The following is a 19,670-nucleotide window of genomic DNA, read 5'->3' as shown; positions in this document are numbered from 1 at the left end:
AACACTGCTCTGTGATTAGGGGTGGAGCCAGCTGTCTCAGAGGCAGCTGGGAAACTAAAAGACAGATTTCTAGGATCTATCCAAAACTTTCTGAACTAGAACTTTTTTTTTTTTTTGGCCCCGAGGATCAAACTCAACCTTGCGCTTGCAAGGCAGGCAGCAGGAGCACTGAGCTAAATCCCCAGCTAGAACTTTTTTTTAAGTCTCTAACTCATGTGTGTGTGTTGGAACCACTATCTCATAGACAGAAGGCTGTTGTCTTAATCAAAGATGATAGAATTTAAAAGTATATGCTGAACTAGCTCAGCAGTATGTGTGAAAGCAAGACCTGTCAAGTTCAAAATACAATAATTCCTTGACTTAGAAACATTCAAGTTTCACAGGTGTATGGTATAAGACTTACTTTGTCAGATATGAACAAATCTGACTTATGAACATTCTTCTAAAACAGAACTTGTTCATGAGTTGGGGTCTTACTGTAGTCTTATTTATTTTTGGTACTGGGGATCAAACTCAGGACCTTGCACCTGAGAGGCAGGTGTGGTACCACTGAGATAAATCCCCAGCCCTCTAGTCTTTTTTTTTGGGTACCCGGGATCAAACTCGGGTCCTTGAGCTTGCAAGGCAGGCAGCGGAGCCACTGAGCTAAATCCCCAGCCCCAGCCCTCCAGTCTTATTTATAGCCTGCCTTATTTCAGAAAATAATCGAGACATTTGAAAGGAATGAGGCTTGGAGGGTTAGCTCAGTGGTAGAGCACTTGTCTAGTATGACAAGGCCCTGGGTTCCATCCTCAGCACTGTAGTGATGAGGAAGAGGGGTATGTTGAGCAAAGTAATGCCATAACTAAAACTGGAGCATAAAATAAGGACCATCAGCAAAATATCAATATGGAAAAAGAGAAACAAATACAAGTCATAGAGCCCTATAGGCATTCTCTGGGAAACCCTTTGTGGCTTTGAGCCTCAGCAGGCAGAAGTGTGATGTTATTGGGTGAATGGGGTGGGTATATTTTCCCTGTTCCTAAGAGAAGACCCATACCCTTGTACTCCTGGCTTCCTGATGGCCCTTACTGGAAATCAGGCAAAGTTACTTTCCTGCATCTCTACCTCCAACCCTCTGAATTAGAGTATGTCCTGCATTCCCACTGTGTAGACAAGGGACTGAATACCTGAAGGCCCCACAGGGAATCCCTGAGAAGCTGGCTCCTCTTGCCAGACCCATTGCCCAAGCCACACCAACCTGCCTCCAGCATTCCCTTGGAGAAACTGATGGGGTGGGGTCAACCAGGGGTGGGGGATGGGTGCTGAGGAGCATGGCTTGCCTAAGCTGGGCGTAGAGCTGTAAAACATTTGCCACAGACTATTCAGACTACATAGCAAATTCTTGATTCTAAAATATTCAGTTGACTGGGAAGAGGACAGAAGGGTGGAAGGAGGTTCGTGGAAAATCTGAGGTTAGGAGATACACCTGTGCCTTGCCATTAGAGGGCGGCATACTCCTGTCTTTGGCTGGTCTAGGAGTCCTGCTCTATCTGGTCCCTTAGGCCTGCTGTGTTTAGAGGAAGTGGAAGCAACTGTATATTTTGTTGGATTCCCTTCAGATTCCAACTTCTTGGTGACTCTGGGCTGCTATCGAAGCTCTCACGTATGACCAAAAATGACCTCCAAAACCTCAGCTAGCTCTTATTTATCAAAGTGTGGTAGTCATCTCCACCTGCCCCTTTTATGCCCTTGTTTCATGTGGCACACGAGAGGGAAATGAGTGGTGAAGGACTAAGGTGAAGTTGGCAGGTGCTTGGTCCTGGTAAGTTCCCACCTCAGAATCTTTGTGACAGTCTGATCGCACTTCATCCTTTTGTCCTTTAGCATCTGGTCCTCAACTTTGCCTTTACACTGAGATTCCCTTAGGATCTTTTAGAAATGCCCGTGTGAGTGTGAATTTTTGCCTTGACCCCTTCTGATTAATTGGCCTGGGCTGTAGCTGCGCACTGGGAATTGCCCAAGAGATTGCAGTGTTCAAGTGTGGGCTAGAGAAGGCAGGAATGTCATCTCAAGATTAGATCATTTCCATGGACTTCCCTCTGGCCACACTGGGGAACCAGCTGGAGAGGGTGAAAGCCTAATTCTCCCTTCTGGTTTGGGAAGGAGCCAAATCCTTGGCCAGTGGGTACGTCTCATTGACTGATACAACTTTACTGAGAAAAGCACCATAGTGTGACAGACTGGCCCATCCCTGCACCTCCAGTGCACCTCCAGCCCTCCCCACCACACTTGGAACAGCACTCCATGCACCTTGACTGCTTGGCTTGGAACATGCCACACTCTTGCATACGTGCACCTTTGCACAAGATGTTTCCTCTGGCTGTGTTGTAGGTACCCCACCCCCACCCCCATCCAATGTCACCTGTACAAAGCCTGCCTCACCAGTATATCTCGAACGCTGCTTTTCCTGGGGGAATGGTAGTTGCTCCCTTGCTCTTCGGAGACCTTTGTAACATCCCCTACCCATAGTAGCTGTTCAGGAGCTGTTGGATAAATGGACTGTAAGATAACGTGAGCTTAGGCCATACAGATAGCAGAAATGAGTGTAAATGGGGCAGTGATGCTGCTGTGCCCAGGCTCAAAGGAAGCAGAAAGTTCAAGGCTACTGGTAACTCCGGGCCACATGCTCATAGACCCCCAACAACAGCAATGGGAAAAGTAAAAAGGGAGAGGCTCAAGGCAGGGGACCCCATTAGGGAAAATATGTCAACCAGGACTAGGAAGAGGTCAGCAGAGTGACCATCCTGTCTTGGTTTTAAAGATAAAAGACCTGAATCTTGACAGCCCTCTTAGTCTGGAGTAAACAGGAAGGTTGGTCACTTTAGAGAAGCTAAAGGCTAAGGCAGTTGGAACTGATGCAGAGTGCCCAGGTGTAGGGGGCTGTTACCTGGGAGGCTGACCTCTGACCTGGCCATTCCATTGATGTCTCATGGCCCCTCGGTGACACAGACACTCCTGGAAAACTGGCAGAGGCTTGACCAGGCCCAAGAGGGAAGGCTTCCAACCACAGGAGAGAGTGGGCCACAGTGCAGTGCAGAATATCTACCTTTGTGTGTCCTTCAATGCCTGCCCTCAGAACCCTACATGTCCCCAGTACCAAGTCAACTGTTGGGGCAGACACGGAAGCTGAAAACCATCCCACTCTCTGGATTTTGCAGTGATTATGGAGCTCAGGTCAGCACTAAAAGCCCAAACCCAAGAGACAGCCTGGCTTCAAGACCCAGCCTTACTGGTGTCAGCTATGTAGCATATACCTCTCAACTTTAGCTTTCTTCTTTTAGAACTGGATAACATCTGTCCCTTGTGGCAGACTCCAGAGGTCTGAAGCAGTTATTCTTCACCTTGACAGCTTCCCAGTACTTCCTGGAGTTTACAAGTCCTGATTTGGGGTCTCAACCTCTGAAGTTCTGAGGTGCTTAATCAGGCAGGGCCTGGATTTCAGAACTTTTTTCACTTTCCTGCTTCAGGTGCCTTCCTGATGTGAGGGGCTACTATTCCTGTTTAGCTGGAAACCACCCCTGTTCGTGTGAAACCAGCAGAGGATAAAGTATCACACAGAGTTTCCAAGGTTGAGGAGGGACATAGACTGACAAAGGGCTTGTCTGAAAGCGGGAGGTGATGGATGTTGGCTTGGTTGAAGGAGAGGAAGAATGGGAGAAACAGAGGAAGGGTGTGTGGCCTATTAACTGCTGAGGGTAAAGTTGATTGGAAGATTGACAGCATCATCATGCAAGAGGCTCCACAGCTTCTTTGACCCTGCTCAAAGCCCATGGAAGAAACAGTTGCTACTCCAAGGTCTGAGAAGCCTGAAATGGAGCTAAATCTGGTAGAGGGTAACTCATCAGAGATGGGCAGGCATGGGCTATGCAGATTCTGTGCTCTACCCTCTTCCAACCCAGGCAACAGGTGCTCCTTGGGCAGAGCCCACCCCCTCGCTCTGTTCACCTCCTGGCATCTCCCTATGCCCAGGGCATGTGCAGGAACCGAACAAAGAGTAGGGGAATGGGGACCTCTATAGGGAGATGGAATAATTACCACTGCTGTCTGAAAGACCTTTGTAGGTTGTGAATATCAAAAGATAAAGCCCTGCAAATAAATCTCTAATAGCTCCTTGGTGCTGGCCAGATTCCTGTTGTTATATGCAGAGTGGCTGTAAATTCAGTGTCCATGGTGATTTCTTCCAGGAAACCATTACTGTTTTCTACCTGTGGCGGCGGGTTAGCCTTCCTAGAAGGCAGCTCCAGGAGCCGAATGAGAAGCTTAGATAAGATATCTGGAATAAATTTAAGGTCACCCTTTTGGAGGAAACTGCACTTAAAGATATGGGAGGCCTAGGATATTGACTTAAGGAAAAATAGTCCAAGCCCAATATTGCCTCCTTTTAACATAAAAGAATTGATTTAGTAATTATAAGAGATGTCATGGGTGGGGCAGGAGTTAGATGCCGGGTAAGTGAGGGCAGATCACAAAGGGGATACAGAGGCCAGAGATCCTGTCCAGTGGGGCAGGAGTCGGCAAGAAAGCCAGAGGGTGGGACTAGGCCATGGTTCCTGGGAAGGTTGGAGAGGGGAGCTGAGTTGAAGGAGAGGAGGGTGGGCTCAGTTCACAGGGGCTAGGTTAGGAGTGGACTGCACAGAGAGAATTGGAGGAAAGCTGGAGCAGGGAAGACAAGGCTGAGAGGCCCTAGAGTGAATGCAGATAGAGAAATCCCTAGTTATAATCCTGGAATCAACCAGGGGGGTTAGGAAAAGGTCTGGCTCAGGCCCCAGATTCTAGGGAACCAGGAGCCACTGCTTGGAAGGAGAGTAGCCTCTTTGGTTAAGTGTGCAGGAGAAAGGGTTCACTGGAGCTCTGCCATCTCCCCCAGGATCCCCATCAACCTAGACTCCAGATATGGTTAAGCCACCAACTGGTTAGAGGTGGGAGGTGGGCAGAAGCTGGCACTGCCAAGTATCCTGGAAGCTCTCCACAGCCATTTTCATGATGTTGACATGCTGATGAAACCTTATAGAGAAGCTGTCAGTCTGGTATGGCTGTGGACAAGCTACTCTCCTAGGAAGGCTTGGCCACCAAGAACCTTGGACATGATCTTTCCAGCTGCAGCATGGCATGAGGTATGGGATGGGGTTGGGGATGAGGACGGCAGGTATGACTTAGAATCTTGATGTTACCACTTCATGGCAGCTCAACCCTGGGCTTCATCACCTCATGAAGTTTCCTACCTATATAAGGGGATAATAATAACTACCTCCTCATAATGGCTGAGAGTACAGTCAATAGAAATGCTTTTTCTAAGAGGCCAGAAGAGCTTAAATGACCTAGGTATGGGGACCTGCTCTGCCCCTTATTACTTGAAAGAACATGAGCAAGTCACATTGCTTCCCCCATGCCTTTATTCTCTGACCTTGTCAGAATTAATAATGCCCCCTCACAGGGTAGCTATGCTGCAACACACACTGTACTTGTTGCACAGCTGGGACAAAAAAGAGTGGTCACCCATACTTTGTTGTTGTTGTTGTTAATTAGCATTGCATAAGACCTGAGTCTGATCTCCTTATTTGGCTGGTATGGTTGACACCTCAAAGAAAATACGAAGAAAGCATTGCAAGTTGTTTGCCAATTAGACTATTCAGAGCTTTAATAATGTTTAGTATCAGAAGACCTACATTAAATTACCACTTTATTATCACTTGCTCACTCTCAGCCTCTGTGTCCCCGTGTGAAGTGAGAATGCTAATAATGGCCTATTTGGCAGAACTGTAGTGAAGACAAAAACAGCCAAGCATGTAAATCAGTGAGGGTGCTCTGGACTGCAAGTACCAAACATGCCAACTCCAAGCAGATTCAGCAGTAAGAACTTTTGGTTCTAGGAGACCTTGCAAGGCTGGTTGACACAGTGGGCACAGTGATGGCATCAAAGGCAGGCTTGGCCTGCCTAGGTTCCCTATGAGTCGTGGAACTATGTGGAGAGGATGTAGGAAAGATGACAACAATGATTAACGGGCCAGACCAGAATTGTCACCCGTTAGAGTTCATCCATTCAATGAGTGCTAACTGAGCACCCACGAGGTTCCAGTCACAGGTCTGGACCTTGGAGTACACATAGGATTCAATAAGGCCATACCTGCTTTGATGTATTCCTGTATGACACTACAAAATACAAGACTTAAAACAATACCCTCAGTTGTAACACTTCACAGTTTCTAAGCATCAGGATTTGGTACAGGGTGTAGCTAGGACAACATTTCTGCCCTGTGACATTTGTGGCCTCCACTGGAAGATTCCAAGGCTTTGGAGGAGAATCTGAACATTCATCAACATGTCCATGCTTGATGTCAGCTGAGTCCTGGACTAGGGCTGTCTTACTAGAACACTTGTCTCCAGCTTTCGAATGGGGCCAGGGCTTCCTTGAAGCATGGTGGCTATGTTCCAAGGGTGAGTGTCCCCAAGGGAGAGAGCCAGGTGGGATATGTATCTTTTTCATGGTCAAGCTTCCAATGTTATGGGGGATCATTCTGCCATACCCTTGGGCTGTGATAGTCACCCAGTTATAGGCCCCCAGGGATGTTTTGCTTGATGGGAAGCAGAAAAGCAGGTAGGATGGGATGAACACATAGGTGTGGCCATTTTTGCAAAGTATAACCTGCCACACTTCTGAATAATGCACACACCTAGCTTGGAAGACATAAGTAGCTCATAGCAATAAAATGCACAAATGGCATTGGTACAAGAAGCTTAGAGGCGTGGCAGGCCTGGCATTTACTCATCCTGGGACACTGGAGGAAGCTTTGAGGTGAATCTCAGGTGAGTCAGGGAGCCTGAGAGGAAAGGCTCAAAGGAGAAGGGAGCCACAGCCATGTCCTCAGTGAAGGGGTTTGCTCTGGGAAGTGTAGGATTCTGTGGTAGAAGCTCAGTTTGAGCATGGAGAGGTGGACTGGGCAGACTTTACCTGAGAATGGACTTTACTCTCTGCCCTCCTCCATTCCCTGTCCCTCTGTACACAGCAGGCATTAATAAGTACTGATTGAAACTGGAGTGAGTAGCTAGTGTCGAAGAGAGAAAATTACATTCCAAAGGGATGCAGTAGGGCCTCCTGGAGGTAGCATGGGATGAAGATGGCTCAGAAGGCACTTTCTTGTGAGAACTTGCGGTCCTTTAAGTTCAGCCCACTGCTACCCCACCAGAGCACAGAGCACTCCTCAGACCAGTCCAGGCCACTGAGCAGACCCTATAGCAAGCAAGATGCCAGGCCAGCCCCTATGCTGCTGGCACTTGCTACTTGGGACCATCTGGCCCCCTGAGCTCAGGGTATCTGCATTCACATAGGGTATGCATTCACATACTCTCAATCCAGTGCAGCTGTCACTTTACCCTGTTCCCAGGGACATCCTCACCCTGGGATGAGATATCCTAGCCCTTGTCTGTGTTCCTGGATCCAGCCACAGTCACATGCCCTGGCACTATCACATTCCTGCCAGGCACAGCTAACTCAGGGTGACTGGAGCTATGCCACATTTGTTCTGATTTGATAACATCTCTTCAGACCCCTCAGAATTTGACGTAAACTGGTACTCACATTGCCAAATTGCGATGTCCCTAGACAGTTGGATAGAGCCCATGAGCCACCCAGAACAGGGTTCCAGAGGTCCCTGCTGGCTACCCACCATGAAACCTGGTGGTGGGCGGCATTCTCCCCATAGTTACCTACTGGGCCATGTCTCATCCACCCAGAGTCAGTTTCCATGACAACAACAAGCTTCTTACCCATCATGTTTATCCTTAAAGGTTCCTATCCCAACTGTCTGAATCTGGGCTCCTTGCCCAGCTGCACCAGCCCACAGTTCCAGATCCCAGGTTTAGCAGTGAATGGTCAAACTGCCAGATAAAGCCTCCTGGGAGGTGCCTGGTAACTGGCTAGCCCTTGAAATGACCACATAATCACTTCTTAATTGGATTAGGAACCAACTCCAAGTGGTTCTCTTTTGCCACCTCCCTCCTGTCCTCTAGAGTTCAGCATTAGAGCTCTTTTCCATTCCCCCGTGCCCAACCTCCTAGCCCAAAAAAGTGCTAATGAGGGCTACACCAAAGCCAGTTAAGTGGCCCAAAGGAAAAGGAAACCTGCAGTTTGGGGGGACCCAGGCACCTGGAGGGAGGAAAAACAGCCCAGCATGGAAACACTCAGGGCTCATCTCTCACACCCAGCCCTGTTCTGGCCTCTGCATTTGCTTTTCCCTCTGGGCCTTTGCCTTCCTGCTCCTCCTCTCCAGATATCACCTCCTTCACAGCCCAGCTCCAAATTCATTCCCCCAGGAAGTCTTTTTTCTAAACCATTCTTCTGTGCATCATCTCAGAACAGCTATATTTGGTTCTTGCAACATAACTTGGTATGTGTTGTGTCAGGGAGGAAGGAGATTCCTGAAGCTATTATTGTCTAAAGGCATTTTTGGTATGTTTTCTTTCTATGCTGGAAAATTCTTGTAGTGAGCATATGTTGTTTATCTGCCTGTCCAAAGCATCTCCTTTGGACTATTAAATCTTGTCTCTTTCTACGGAAAAGCCATTGCATAGGATTCAGCTGGGGCTACATCCTCCAACAGGGATAAATGCCTGAACCAGGCCTGGCTAATTGGTAGGCTATAGTGGTTGGTTCAGGGATGACCATTTGAACATGGAGAGTCAATCAGAACCTTCCCTGACCAATACCCACTCTCCTGGTTCTCACAAACCAAAGCAAGAGGAGATACTGGCCTTTCCAGATTGTCTTGCAGCTAGGGGTTGTCCTGTCAAGACATCTTCTGGTCAAGAAGTTGTGAACAGAAGTTGCTGGGAGAGACAACTGGGGAAAGGTTTCAAAAGTTGGTATGGGTGCTTTTGCCCTAATCCTAAATGATCATTGTCTCTGATCAAGACTCTCTACCTGGAGGTTTTTATTCTAACCATGTGGAAAGGCTACCTGAGAATGAAGTCTGCTAAGAACTAGAGCTAGAGAGACCTGAAAAGAGTAAAAGATGACAGTATCAGTTAAGCCCCTACACTGAGCCATGGCTGAAGCATTAGAATGTCCCTGTTGGGGAACTGATGAGTCCCTTTCCTACCTCAGCAAGCTTACATTGGGGCTCTGTCTCTTTCAGTGAACAAGCCTTGAATGAAAACCTTCACATGGTCAAAACCATGTCTTTGGCCAGGGCTTTAGCTCAGTGGTTCCAGCGCCTGCCTCACAAGCGCAAGGTCCCAAGTTTGATTCCCAGTACCAAAAAAAAAAACAAAACAACAACAACCATGTCTTTGCTTGTCCCTGTTCTCTGCTCCCCTAAGCTATCTTACATAATAAGATGCTGGATACAAAGATGATTCACCGTAAATCTTAATTCAAATCACACGGAGCTTCCAAAATTCTTAAAGAGTCAAGTAAGAGCTTGAAAAGACTTAATATCATCAAGCTAGACTCTATTAAAGAACAAACTGTAATTCTCAACATGGGTCTCAGGCCAAGCACACCTCTAAGCAGTGAACAGCCTAGAATCCCTTCTACTTTTCATCAAACCATTCCTTCAGCATTCACCCCTTCCAGGAAGCCTTCTGGTCAGGTTTTAACTTCATCATCCTAACCACATTTGCAGTTACTCACTTTTGTTCTATCCAGCTGTGTTTGGTTCTGTGTAACATTTAAGCATAGCTGTCTGTATTTTATCTCTTCAACCCCAATCACACCCCTATCCACCCCAGCCCCACCATGGCTGAAGATCTGCCTAGAACAGGACTATGTCTCTACCATCAGACTAGGAACTCCGAGGCTGGGGACTCTGACTTCCCTACTGAATGGGGGATCCAAATGCTGCCTCTCCTTACACTGGATTGGGAACTGAAAAACTTCCATGCCTCATGGAGCCTCACTGGCAAGACTACCAACCCTGTAGAGATGGAAAGTGGGAAGAGGAGGTTAATAGCAGTTAGCAAGAGGGACAGTCCTACTTTCAGGAAAAAAACTGATCCACAGCTCATAAGATTAGTCCTGAATCCGAATCCATTTTTTCAACAGCTCCTAGAATATTCTAACTCAGGTCTTGCCTCTCCTGGGTAGCAATGTAAGCAGAAATCCCCTCCCCACATATGGTCAGGAGTCTGCCTTAAAGCTTGTCTTATATCTCTTGTTCTTTGAATGTATGTAACAATGAATCCCTTTATTGGGACCCTGTCATATCCAAATAGACACAAATAGGGCCAGCCATATGTTTACTGTCTCATAGCTTCTGTTGGGTGCTACCAGGCTAGTGGGAGAGGATGCCACCATCCTGCTCTCTTCAACATGCAGCTCTGACTTTGGATCCCGTGCTCCATCCAAAGATAAAGCCTTTAATGAGAACTTTTTTTTTTTTTTTTGGTACCGGGGATCAAACTTGGAACCTTGCGTTTGCACAGCAGGCGCCGGAACCACTGAGCTACATCCCCAGCCCAAGATAAAGCCTTTAAACAGTGGCCACACCATGAGCAGCTGTGGAGGAAGCATGCTAATGTAGGGTCTTGAAGAAGGGGATGGCTTCCCAAAAAAGACAGGGAAAGCCATTCAGGAAGGAAAGATAGCTTGTATGAAGGCAGCAGGTATGAGGTTGCCCAGGTGCCCACACAGAGCTGAATAGGCACCAGAGAGCAAGTGTGAAGAGGGCTGACAAAGGCAGGCATGAAGACTGGCTTATCTGTGGAAGAGAAGGGACTGGTGAAGCCTTTGAATAAGGCTGTCTGTGTTTAGTAGAAAAATCAATGGGGAGATGGGCTAGATCTTGGACAGGAGAGAGACATGATAAAAATAGTTCTAATGATCCAGACATCTGCATGTGGGAGGATGAACACTCACCCAGGGGCTGCAGCGGGAAACTGTACATGGTGTGCTCATGGAGGTGGGAGGATTGGGATCTGACTGAGCAACTCTAACTTGCAGGCAAGCGGTATCTTTTAGAGAAAGGTGATGGGAGCACTGGCTCAATCCCTCAAGGGGCTCATGGCCCCAGGAGTCCCCTGCTGCTTTGAGGATCTGTTACTGCCAAGTGTCATCACCTCTGGGTTGCCCCACCAATAATCTGGAAGCAGGGTGGTCAGCTGCTTTCTGTACATTGGCAGCCAGGTTTCCTAAAGGAGATGGGAGTGAAAAGTAGGTTGCCAAGAGGCTTTGGCCCAGGTAAACCAAGTTTGAGGGCCAGGGAGAGAAATGAAGTGTCTTCAGTCTCCACATTTTCCAGGCATTCATATCTCACACCAAAGGAGAGAGATGCAACACATTTGCACAGTAACTCAAGACAGGGTCTCCATAGCAACAATTACCCAAAAATCCACTCCTGACAGTTGCAACAGCAGCAGCTAGCAAAGAAGATGGGGTGGGACACGTGTGGGAGTTCAGAGAATGACTCTCTTTTATTCTTAAACCAAAGGAAGTGCTGTGGCCAGAACCAAGGCATCTTGGAGCCTGCCCAACTCAAGTCATTGGCAGTGGGATCTGAAAGAGCCTTAAACATGAGTAGCTCCAGGTCTTGGGTGCAGGACACTCCAGGAGTATGTGATACTAAGGCAGATGGGATAGGCTATCGGGCATGGTCCCTCCCATCACCCACCTAGTAGACAAGAGTTCTCCCTGGCTTCCAGAGGTAGGCTGAGGATGGACCCAACTTCTGGGGAAGTCAAATATTGTAGGGTGGTTGAATAAGCCTGAAGACCAAGTGCAGCCTATAAAAGGCTAACACATGTCATGGGCCAAAGAACTGAGCCCTAGCCTAACTTGTGCCCTGCCAAACTTGCTGTGTGAACCCTCAGTTTTCCTCACACTGAAATATACAACACACCTTCAAGAGCTCTTACAAGGCTGAGTGAATAGCATGAGATAGAAGTTTTTAAAATCCAACATGAACACAAGAAGTATCTTGCGGGTATGCACAGCAGCCTGACAAAGTGAGCTGTGCCCAAGACTCTTCAACAGGCAGAGACATTTCCTAGGTGGGCAAGAGCCAGCATAAGGAATGTGATAGGAATTGATGCCAGATAGCCACCAGGGAGATGGGGGAAGGTGCAGTGGGGGTAGCTTAGCAGCAGAAGTGTCATCTGCTTCCTACCAGCAGACAGATGGATAGACTGGCAGAGTAAGCTCAAAGGAAGCAGCAAAGGGTGTAGCCTCCAATTCTTATTTAATTTTTAAAAAGAAGCTTGGCTCAAAAATGAAGAACATTCTGCTTTCTTCTTGAAAAAATCTAAATCCAACCCTTCCCACCCGATGAACTTTTAAGTTTTTCTCTTTGTCTGGTAGTGCTCAGGGACCACTGCCTACTTTTTAGATTCTGAAGCTCAGAATTATTGTCTCTGGGGAAAAGAGAGGTTTATTTATTTTTTTTATCATAATATGGGGGACAAAAGGGGAAAAAGTTGACTTGACTCTAGAATAAAGAAAAAGGCTCTTCTGGGTCTCATCTGCATTCAGAAGCGCAGACTTCTGGAAGCAAACCACTGTAAGTAGGTTATGAATATTGTAAGTGTTTTAGCTATGTGACTGTCCCTCACTGGATGAGGTAGAGGGCACCCAAAACTTTCCATACCAACTCCCCTGGGTAGCAGTGCCCTTATACTAAGCTATGCAGGCAGGGATTAAACTAGAGCATTTCTGGAGCACTTTTCTTATGCCAAGGTCTTCCTGTGCCATCCAACTCTCACTCTACAAAGTATTCCTTTTCTCTTTCCTTCTTTTTAACCATGAAAAGTCCTCTCATCCCTGAAAGAACTCAGTGGCCATTCCTCCTACCCCTGGATATCACTTTCTTCTCTCCTTTTCTGGACTGAGCAGGAAGAGACAGAGGCAAGAGGGAGGCCATCTGAGAAATGCTGGCTGGACTCTTGGGTAGGATCTCCCCAGGTGGAGAGTGGCTGCCATGGTCCGAGTCTGGTCCTCAGCTGTAGGATCCAGAAACTCAGACCAGGTAACTCAAAACTGGTCAGCTCTCATAGATGAGGGCAGTGATGGGCAACCAGAATGCCACTTCCTAAATTATGTATCTACCTAAAGGCTTAGATCCAGAATATATTAAAAGAACTCTCCACACTCAGCAATAAGAAAAAAGGAACCTATCTTAAAGTGAGCAAAAGATACTTCACCAAAGAAGATATAAAGACAGCAAATAAGCACATGAAAAGATGCTTAACATCATTCACTAGAAAAATGCATGTTCAGCCCATGATGAGATACCACTACACATATATTTGCCTTATATGTAAGGCAAACAAACCAAACACAAACACTGACAATACCAACTGCTGATGAAGAGACAAAGCAACTGCAACTATCATACATTGCTGATGAGAATGCAAAATGGAATAGCCACTATGGAAAACTGGGCAGTTTCTTATGTAATGAAGTATATACTTCCTATATGACCCAGCAATCTCCCTTGTAAGTATTTATCCAAGAGAAATGAAAACTTTTGTTCACACATGCATAAAAATCCTACACATGAATATTTATGTTGGCTTTATTCATAGTCACCAAAAACTGGATACAACCCAAATATTCTTCAACTAGAAATAGATCAAAAATAAAAATTTAAATTTAAAAACTTATAATATGGTGAAGTGCACCTATAACCCAGCAATTGGGAAACTGAGGCAGGCGGATCACTTGAACCCAGGAGCTAGGTTCTAGCCTGGGAAATATAATGAGTCCTTATAACACTGTGATGCAGGCTGGGGATTTAGCTGAGTGGTTCCACCACCTCCTCACAAGGGCAAGGACCTGAGTTCCATCCCCAGTACCACAAAAAAAATAAGCCAGGCGTGGTGGCGCACACCTGTAATCCCAGTACTTGGGAGGCTGAGGCAGGAGGATCGCTGCAAGTTCAAGACCAGCCTGGGCTACGTAGTGAGTTCAGGGCCAGCCTAAACTACAATGGGAGACCCTAACTCAAAAAAAACACACTGTGATGCATCCTTCTGATGGAAAATTACTGCTCTGCAGTAAGAAATGAAGAAATGAACTGCGGGGCTGGGGATTTAGTTCAGTGGTGCCATGCCTGCCTTGCAAGTGCAAGGTCCTGAGTTCAATTCCCGGTACCAAGAAAAAAAAAAAAAGAAATGAACTGAGCCAGGCACGGTGGTGCACCCCTGTGATCCAAGGTACTTGGAAGGCTGAAGCAGGGGGATCAGAAATTCAGGTCAGCCTAACGTAAATGATATTATTTAACATTAACAAGACCATCTCTCAAAAAATAGAAGGACTGAAGTATAGCTTAGTGGTACAGCACACCTGGATTTGATTCCCAGTACTGAAAAAAGAAAAAGAATGAACTGATATGTGAAATGACATCAGATGCATTAAGCTAAATGTAAAAAACTACATTAAAAAGGTGAATTACTGAATGATTCTGTTTATTTGACGTTCAGGATAAGAAAAACCATAGGGGTAAAGAACAGATCAGTGGTCACCAGGGGTCAAAGGAAACAGGGAAGGCTTAACTACAAAGTGGCAGCACAAAGCAGTCTTTTAGGGTGAAATGTTCTGAATTTTGTGTTGGTGTTTTCACAATGCTAAGCATTTGTCAAAACTCATAATACTGTACAGTCCAACATGAATTTTACTGTAATTTAAAATAATAAAAAACATACTTATCATGACTATTTTGGGAAGAGTTTAAAAAAGTGGGAATAAAATGCTAGACAAAAATAACTTGATAGATGGGAGATGTAATCAGAATTTAAATAGCTGAAGTCCTGATTTTGTCCAAGATGAAAGTAGAAATATTGGTTAATTTCAGAATTTTTCAACAAGGATGCTATTAAAAGTTGAAGGTGGGCATCATGACACATGCCTGTAATCCCAGCATTCAGGAGGCTGAGGCAGGAGGATCACTGAATTTGAGGCCAGCCTGGGCTATGTAGTAAGTTTAAGGCCAGCCTGAACTACATAGTGAGACCCTGCCTAACAAAACAAAGAAAAAAACCTCAAAAAAAAGTTGAAGGGTAACTGGTAAGCAAACAGGTAAAAAGTGCTTAACTTTCAAACCAGTAGCAGACATGAGAGGAGGAAGAAAAGAGCAAATAAAAAGAGTGGTTTAGGGCTGGGGATTTAGCTCAGTGGTTCCACCACCTGCCTTCCAAGCGCAAGGACTCGAGTTCAATCCCCGGTACCAAAAAAAAAACAAAAAAGAGATTGTTTTTACTGGGTATGGTGGCACACACCTATAATCCCTGTACTCTGGGAGGTGAAGGCTGGAGGCTCACAAGTTTGAGCCCATCCTGAGCAAGTTAGGGACTTAGAAAGACCCTGACTGAGGAAAGGAGGAGGTGTTAGGGATGTAACTCAGTGTGAAGGCCCTGGATTCAATCTCTGGTATGCAAGAAAAAAAGTTATATTTTTTTAAAAATCCAGTTATATATACCAAAATGAAATAACATGGAAACTTGTAAGGAGATGGGTTGAAGAAAATGTACACAAAGAAAATATTAACAAAAATAAAACTGGTATAGAAATATTAATATTTAACAATAATTTAGCCATAATTTAATACCTGCATCATGCCGAGCTCTGTTCTAGGCCTATGGTATGATATGGAAGGAACAGAAACATGACTTCTATCCTAGGGGACTATAGTCAGAGTGGTGACCACATGATTCTGAATTACTTTAGTCAGTCAATGAATATTTATTCATGAACTCTGTGCAAATCTAACAAAATATATATATATATATATATATTTTTTTTTTTTTTTGGTACCAGGGATCCAACTCAGGTCCTTGCACATGGGAGGCAGGCGGTGGAACCACTGAGCTAAATCCCTGGTCCCAAAATATATTTTTCAAAAGAGGATAAAGGAGTAGAACCTACTTGGAATGCCAACATTAAAAATATTTATTAATCAACATAGAAGTTGGAGCCAGGGATTTAGCTCAGTGGTGTCACCGCCTGCCTCGCAAGCACAAGGTCTCAAGTTCGGTCCCCAGTACAAAAAAAAAACCAAACATAGAAGCTGGCTTCCAAAGATACTCCCCAACTGACCATGACTCCCAGTATTCATGCTCTTGTAGTCTCCTCCCCCTTTTAATTTAGACTGGACTGGTAACTTTTTTTAATAAACAGGATGTGGCAGAAGATAAAATGTACCAATTATGTAGGCCCAGAAACTTCTGTTTTTGCACTTTGGTGAAGAAATCTGCCATGTACCAAGCACAATTATCCTACTATCTAGATCTAGACTATGAGAAGAAGGTGATACCATGAGACCACAAGGAGAGGAAAGAGGTCAACTGTAGCCAGTTGACCCCTAGATGGCTGCAGTTCTAGCTTACATCACACGCAACAGAACTGCCTACCTTAGCTAAGTCAACCCACAAAATCATGAGGGATAATAAAATGGTTATCATTTTAAGTCAGAAAATTTGGGGGATAGTTTGTGATGCACCTAGAGATAACCAAGACAATCACTTCCAATGGGTGTTAGACATTGTGCTTGCTATTTTCCATAAATGATGTTACTTAATCCTTTCAACACTTAGAAGTATGTTACTTAATCCTTTCAACACTTACAAATGGAGGAACCGAGGCTTGGAAAAAATGTCACAGTGCTAATAAGGAATAGAAGCAGGGCTTAAGTCAAGGGCTTCTTGACTATGGATGCCACACTCCCAACCACTGCATCGTGTGGCCAAGTGGGGGGATGGAAGTGTGAAAAAACACTAGACATTACAGAGCAAATCATGTCTTCATCCCTTTTAGTATGACTTTTGATTTCCTCTTTCTTTTTTAATCCTGTGCTACTGAGGAGGGAAATAGATTCTGGAAAGATGATCAGATAAATAGGTGGAAGACATAGTCGGGGATTTTATTACAGTTTTGACATATTAATAACAAGAACTAATCATCCTCAGTGCTCAGCTGTCAATTGAGACCATTTAAATGCTACATCTGTTCACTGCCTCTCTTCTTACACAACATATACATATATCTATCTATCTATCTATCTATCTATCTATCTATATATATATACACATTCCTGATAAAGAAGTGTGCCTTATTCACCACCTGCAGGCATTACTGGAGAAGCCTGAAAAGGTTGTGAAGGCTGAATCTTGATGGGGTCTCCTTTGCCCTATAGCTAAGGAAAGTTGTTTCCAGGACTCTTCTGAGTCCATTAGATGTTAGGGATCATCTACTACCCATCTCACATCCACAGATGAGGAAGCAAATATCCACAGAGCTGTGGCTTCATTAAAAACTCTGAGAGCAAGTATCAGTCAAGCTAGGACTCATCATCAGATTCCTCCTGTAGTGTTCTCTGAATTCCAAAGCCCCAGAGAATCCCCTCTCTGGCTTCACATGGGTCTCTGACCTCTGGCATAGGTGTTGTGAGTCCAGAAAGCTCTAACAGTGCTGAGAACCACCAGGATATGTTGAGAACAGAACATGGACAGGAGCTCAGCATGGACGTGTTCAGCACCACAGACAGTGCCAATGTTCTAGTAAAGGAGCAGAGGGGAAGGCTGGTTGTTGGGCAAGGAAAGAGCATTGGAATAACCTTAGAGATCACCTCGTCTAACCTCCTCAGTTTGCATGAGAGGTAACCCAGGAAAAGAACTGACTTGTTCAAGGTCATCCAGCTAGTCAGCAGAGAGCCAGAACTGGGGGCCAGAAGCCTAGTCCCTCATATTTCAAGTCCCTCACATACCTAGTTCCCAAGATTTCTTAGTGGCACACAGAGAACTCAAATCATGATATCCAAAATCAAAATCTCTTGGGCCTGGGATTTAGCTCAGTGGTTCCAGCGCCTGTCTTGAAAGTGCAAGGTCCTGAGTTCAATCCCCGGTAACAACAACAACAAAAAATCTCTTGATACCGAGAAATAGGAGACCAAAAACCTAGAAATACAAGAAACTGAAAGAGCACCCAGCCCTAGTGAAGGTCTGTGACTTGGCCTCTATCTCCAAATTCTTGACAAGATCCTATTTCTCTAAGGTGATGTGGCCTTTCAGAAACAATTCAGTTACCATGGAAACCTCATTCCAATGTTCATCTCCATGGCAATTCATTAGAGTTTTTCACCCTCTGGTATTTCACATGTAACTGTCTATATTACATCCCAGAAAAATTAATATAAAATTACATTTTTGAGTGGAGTATCTCATTATTCAAGTCTGCAGCCAGAATAATAACAAAGCACATTCTAGGGTAGATAGAACCCAGGGCATAGAGAAAGGACCCAGACAGTGTTTCAGGCAGCTGTGCCTTCTCATTGCCAGTACAAACCTCTTCTAATCTTTATAGCTCAGTGCATTTTAAGTTCACTATGCACACACATAATTTCTTTTTGTGTCTTCTCTAGTACTTTTCCCATGACAAAGCCTCAATGTTGCCTGTGCTGGTAAGAAGTACTAGGACCAAAAGAAAGGAAGTTGGTTCTGCTTACTACAACCTCTGTAGCACCCCAGGGCTGACCCTCCTGCTTATCTTGTCTACTGCATCCAAGCTTGGGGCACCCCTGGGGATAGTAGGGTAGGCGGCAAGAGTGTCCAGGAAGGAGGTAGTCACCTTTCAAGTGTTGGTTCCACCACCTTCTAATACTGGGCCTCAGTTTACTGATTCACAGTGAGAGGGTGACGTGGAAACACGAACTTCACCATGCAGGGGCCAGAGCTGATTTTCTGTTCCCAGAAACCCTGAACATCCACAGAACTGTTAGCTTTTCCTTATTTGGGCTGCTACCAGGATCTGTCCTGAGGCCAGAAGTTCAGTCTAGCAGTTGAAGAATAAAGAGAAAAAAAAATAGCCTGTAATAAGAAGAATGTGTTCAGTAGATAATGTGTTAAAATGAAATTGTTTGTGGACCAAAAAGTAATGAAAAAAGTGTGGTACTGAATAACTGGGAAATAGAGAGATGTGTTCTAGTCTATGGGAATTTCCAGGCTTGACCTGAGAATTTGAGTTTATGGGATGGCATGAGACCCCACTCTTCTCCGTTTATAGGAGAAGTATTTGTTATCTTTCCCAACCCTTTGCCTACCCATTTGTGCCAGCTTTCTCTCATTCTGCATCACTCCACTTCCAAACCTGCCCTAGGCACCTAGTGATGGCATGTGGTGGAACAAAAGACTATGGAGGCAGACACACAAGGACCAGATCCTAGGTCTGGCATTTCCTGGCTTAAACTGACCTCTCTGAGCATCTATGGTCTTCTCTGTGAGCCCCAACGTATAGAGTTGCTATGAAAATTAAATAATGAAATGTCTATAAAGTGTTTGGCTCATAGATGAGATTTAGTAAATGTTGGTTCTTCCTCACCTTGTCCTTTCCCCATCTCCCCCATCACTTCTGAATGGTTGCAGATTCTATCCTGGAGCATGAAGATGCTTCTCTCAAAAATGATCCCAAGATAGTAGTGGGAGAGAAGCTGGGACATGAGGACCCCAAGTACAGTCAGTCATCAGCTATACTTTTTCATCAAAGTCCATCTGCAAGGCAGTGTCATGTTCTGGAGCTGTTCCATTCATCTGGACAGGAGCTCAGAGACCTGGAAACAACATAATGGCTAATAATAGGGGATCTGTTCTAGAAACTGTGGTATTTGCATAAAAGAAAACTGCTTTATTCTTTTTTTCTTTTTTTTCTTTTT

At 45.2% G+C, this 19,670-nt stretch overlaps 1 protein-coding gene across 1 annotated transcript in view; it reads right to left on the bottom strand.

Annotated features, from left to right (window-relative positions):
- Window positions 1-53: 53 nt before the first annotated feature.
- Window positions 54-19,670, bottom strand: part of Rprml (reprimo like) — a 29,203-nt gene continuing 9,586 nt past the window's right edge. Inside the window, exon 3 of the transcript XR_015448355.1 lies at window positions 54-19,568. The gene's annotated coding sequence lies outside the window, so the exon portion shown is untranslated. The remainder of the gene's footprint in view (window positions 19,569-19,670) is intronic.

Source organism: Heterocephalus glaber, unplaced genomic scaffold (assembly GCF_053883595.1).
Source record: "Heterocephalus glaber isolate CG9 unplaced genomic scaffold, H.glaber_assembly_v1.0 deba00001813, whole genome shotgun sequence".
NCBI classification, from domain to species: Eukaryota; Metazoa; Chordata; class Mammalia; order Rodentia; family Bathyergidae; genus Heterocephalus; species Heterocephalus glaber.
Note: the sequence above shows the minus strand (reverse complement) of the source record. Positions and strands in the feature narration are given on the sequence as shown.